Here is a 5,396-nt window from a genome sequence, read left to right on the forward strand (position 1 = left end):
GATACACCTTGAGATTCACTATCTCAAGAACTTTAAAATTACAACCATATTCACTCCTGAAGCTCCATATTTCCAAGATGTGCATTGCTATGCCCTGCAACATAAGAATAAGCTGAAGCCACATAAAAAATAATGAAGGTTTCCTAAATCTCTGTTCTCTGCATACCTGTCTAGAGACAGAGCTTTAGAAATAGAATTATTCCATCATTATGAGGAAGGTCATGTCCTCACTAAAGCACAGAAGACTAACTGCTAACAAGTTAAAATCAACCTAATGGGGTAGATTGTATGATCCCTTGGATACCTTCAATCCTTAAAACTTGCACCATTTTTATCATAAAATACAATTAAACTTAAATTGCTAAAGAGGGATAGAACATGAAAACATATTTCTGGATACTTAAAGTGATAATGATGATGCATTTAGAGGTTGAATCAAGATTATTACATTGATGATACTATAATTAATTCAGTTACAAGAACTTAAGTGTCAGAACATGCTCAAAGTATTTAGTGGGGGAAAGCAAACCCGCTTGATGTGGTCATATGAACAACTACTGCACCCTTCCTGTGAAATCATAGCAGCTTAAAAACAAAACTAACAGCTTCTCAAGCACTCATATGGGGGTTTTTCTTTCTCCTTAACCTTAATCACTCTTTCAGCTTCCTCACTTGTTCCTCATCTTCATTGTCCCTCATCTATATTCTCATCTACGATGAGACCTCAGGGCTGAATCTTCTCTGAGAGAACACTGAGAAGTGGCCCCTGTCGTTTGTTCCTGCGTCTCTCCTTTGCTTTTCACCCACCGCCACTACAAAATATGTTACCCCTCTAACTAAAGTTGTCTTTTATCAACCTGTGTTTGCATCCCATCATTCAAGTCTTCTCTTTTCTGCCTGCCAGCCTCCCTCCTTCTTTTCACCACCCATTGTAAAAGTAACTTTTTATTCTCCAAATGTCATCATCGTCTCAGAGGCTTACCACTGCCATCTGTGAACCCAGGCCTCATCTTCGAAGCTGCTAGCCTTCATACAGTATAGTTTAGGCCTAGGATGTCTTCGGCCTCTGAGACTTACTACTGAGTACGCTCACCCTTTCTAGCTCTTTCAGAAGTCTGTCTCTCTGGTTCAACTCAGTAGTCTGGCTCAAAACTCCTCTCCAAACTGACTGATTCAAATTGGCTTCTCTCAGCTTCTGACTGAATTGCTCTGCTTGGCCTCATACTAACTTTGGCAATATGTTTGAATCATCTGCCTCCTTCTCACTGTTTGACTTGTTCTGTCCTTACCTGTGCCTAGCTTGTTCTCTCTTCAACCTGTCTCTGTAAAACTCTCCTGATAAAACTGCCTCTGAATTTTATGAACTGAACTGTCACAAACTCAAGTCCATTGTACCACCTCTCAACTCACTGACTCACTGCCTGAGCAGAACTCAGTGATCTGCAGGCCTTTGTCTCTTGGAACTAAAGGTGTGTCTGTATTCCAGCCAGTGTAGCCCTGTTGCTGGATTTAAAATTCCCCTACAACCCAAGATCTTGCATGAGTAATTCATGTTTGCTCCTATTTCTGGGCTGCTCAACTCACTGTTCACTCTCAGTGAAACGCAGTCGTCGTGACCATGTCTGAATCGTCTCTAATGGACACGTTGTCACCTCAAGACTGTTTCTCGCCCCTGTTCTTTTCCCCATGCAGCCCTCTACAACCCTAGCTCTTATCCTCCTGACTTTTCTCATCCCATAGGGCCATTATTTCCCTGTATAGCTGAGATCCCTTGCTGCTGATGCCCAAGCATGAGTAGCACCACAGTCCTTTTCTGAATTTCCAGACTTTCTATAGAATTTCCTCCCCTGCCTTCTTTGTATTCCTGGAACTTTAGACTAGGGTCATAGAACACTAAATATCATCACAGAAGCTTCTCAGATGGCTGATCTGTATCTCATTCCCTTTTTCACAGTCCAGGCTGTCTCTTGTTAAACTTTCAAGGATGCTGGTTTCATACATTCTGTCAAGTACGAAGATGAGAAATAAATAGAGTCGAAAATTTTACTTCCATTGATTTCTGTAGATATAACTACAAAAACATATCCATTTGTATGTATACTACACAGGTTGACCAGACTGAAAAGGTCATCCTCTGTTGTCCAGACATGTCACCTTTTCCCATCCCCGCCCCTAGAAAAAGCTTTCTCCTTCTATGTTCATAATTTTGAATAAAACAATTCCCTCTCCCTCCCCTCTGCTCCTACTTAGACTTAATTTTGGAATCTACCCCTCTCCTCTGCTCCCAGGAGAGCTGGATTCAGGTCACTGCTATTTCAGGGAGGCTGTGCCCCAATTCTGCATCTCACAGAGGAGCAAATGTGGGAAAGTAGCAAAAAGAAACTCATATGATCAGAGGGGGCAACAGTCACAGCCAGTTCGATTTCTGGAAGTACAGGACAAAGAGCAAGAGGGTTGGTAGAGTCAATAAGGACAAGAATAGGACTCTAATGAGGGGTACTGAGGAAAGTGCTTTGACTGCTGTTCTATTCACCAATAAATATGGAAAAGGAATATAGAAAGAAGTACACTTGTACTGCTACTTGAGACTCAGTATGAAATAGTGTTCATTCTACTTTTGCTTTAACACCTACAGTATTTGCATTTTACTACTGTCTTTCTCCTTAGAACCTGATACACATGTAACATAAATAACTCTTAACTGACTAGTAACAAACAATAGTATTTATTATATATCTATCAAGTAATGTGTATAAACACATCCCTTAAGTATGTTCAAATTTTAGTGCTGTTTATTTTTTAAAAAAATAAAGTCATTGCGTTTACAATATTTTGAATACTACCCACGATTTATGAATGATTAGGTTAGAAGTAAGCCCAGTTCTATAAAGCAGGGAAGTGTCCATTCTATTCATGCTGTCATGATGAATAATTCTTAACAGGTTATTTTTTTACAAAGTGTTTTGAGAGCTCCTCAAAGACTTGGCCCATGTTCTGATCCATGCATGAGATCTCTTTATGGAAAAATAGACTCAGAGTTAAATTTAAGCTATTTTTATTTATTTGAAAGGAATAGAACAAGGGTTTTACAAATGTCTGGAAAAAAACAAGGCAGGGCAATATTCAGAGATGGGAGCATCCAAGGTTCCTAACTCACCATGATGTTCAATTTTGCCCAAGGCCAGTCTTGTATTATTATCTCCAAATATCTAAGAAATAAGATTTATCACCAAAACCCAACAACATTCATTAAATATAGATGACCAGGAAAGAGGAGAACTGAGACTAGAGCAATCCAACTCCTATTTGCTCAGGGCAAAATCTTAAAGGAAAACAATATATACAACAATGAGTTTCATTCCTTTGACCTATGACATAATTTTGGATACATGAATTTTGGATCCCAGATAGTTAAGGGCAATATATTGACTTGTGTTGTTCTAAGCAGCTAGCGTGAATTATTCAAACCCAGGAGACCCTTCATCATCAATACTTCACACAGAAAACAGAACTAAACCAAAACATAGTGCATCTCTTCTGCCTAAGGACTCACCATGCACCATATGCACCAACTATATAATGCTACCCCTTATTCTTGCTATGTCTTAGTTTTATTAATAGAAGAGTTGGAAGCAAATGAGAATGTTCAAAGCAGTCACAGAAAATTTCCCGGAACAAGGTAGATGTCCAATTGTTCAGTGTCATTAGCCTCAATCCTAGAAACTTCCATGAGAAAAGAAATAGTAATCCAGTTTATATATCACTCTATCTATCCCCTTGAGGCCATAAACTGCTAAAAGAGGTGCCACAGTGGTGGAGAAGTAAGTGAATTTTTTAAAACATGAAACAAAACATTTTTGTCTCGTATTTCTACTGATACAGGCAAAAGTGAAGTTGTCTTTATAGTCATTCAGTCAAATGCATCGATTCTCATTCTGCTAGATAACTGAGTACATCTTTAAAATCCTCTGGTGAAGCAATTCTCTATTTTCATATCAAGACGTGTGTAAGGCAGCTTTGGCCTACCTCTTCATTTTCCCTCTTGATGCTTCTCTTTCCTATCTGTATATCAAGTTGATGAGAATCAGTTGTAATTTCTATGGAATGAAAACACCTCTTTCATTCAGGTCTCAAATTTTTATGAGGAGAACCCTGGAAGTGCTCCACTAATATTAGTTAATGAAGATGAAGTTTTCTTCACTATGTGCACTATGACCTCTTTTCCTGACTGTCCAGGTGTTTGATAGACATATACTCTATTGTTCAAGCCTCCCTGCTGAGAAACTCCTACAATGAATGCCAATGCAGCTTTTCCTGCCTTGTGTGGTAAGAAAGCAACCAATTAACAAACGTTTGCAACGTTTTTGGAAGGAAATCATGATCCTGTATATATATTACAGGTTATCACATAATGGAGCCTGAAAGTCATAATCAACTCTGAAATGCATCCATTGAAAAAGGAATGAAAGCCCTCTTTAAAAAAAAAAAAAAAAAAAAAAAAAAAAAGCTTTCATTGGGAGGACTGACCTAAACAGAAGCAAAAGTCAATGTTTTCTTGTGGCTGATCAATCAATATCAGACCTGTTAGCCTTTGCCCATACATTTTCAAATGAAGATGTGAGGCAGCTATGTGCCTAGATCTTGTATATTGTGGATCTGGAAGAATACACACACACACACACACACACACACACACACACACACATATATGGAAATATAAATAGATGGTGATAATAATGATGATGATGATAGATAGATAGATAGATAGATAGATAGATAGATAGATAGATAGATAGATAGATAGATAGATATACAGATATTCCCAATTCAGTATTGAAGCATTGATACAATTTGAGAGACACTTTTAAGAACTTGAGCCTTTAGGGAGTCATGATCACAATTGTCATGCAAGTCCCAAGCATCACAGTCTAGAAGGCAAGGGGCAAGGGACATTAGTAAACGAAGCTTTGGCTGATCTCAAACCTTTACTTCCAGTTTGACTCAATCATTCCAGTTTTCTGCTTATTGCCTTCATGTGGACATCAAAGTGGCATGTAAGCACAAATATGTCCAAAACCAAGTCTCTCATTGTCTTCCAAAAACTGATCTTATGCCCCTGGCATCCAAACAGTATTATCTCTAAATAGAAACTGCCTCATTCCAGTTGCCTATGCCAAGAGCCTGGATCCACCCGTACTGTGTTCTTTGTCTTATTGTCCTCCAAACCAACAGTAGAACCTTTGGCCCTATTTTCTAAACATCCAAAATTAGATGGCATCTCACCACCTTTGCTGCTACTATGCTAGCCCAAATTGCCACCAATTCTTGCTGGAACGTTGAGACATTGAACCCAGTTGAGCTCACTCATTAATCTTTCCTCCATTTTAGTGTATTCT

This window comes from Psammomys obesus, unplaced genomic scaffold (genome assembly GCF_907164565.1).
Source record: "Psammomys obesus unplaced genomic scaffold, mPsaObe1.curated_primary_1811, whole genome shotgun sequence".
NCBI classification, from domain to species: Eukaryota; Metazoa; Chordata; class Mammalia; order Rodentia; family Muridae; genus Psammomys; species Psammomys obesus.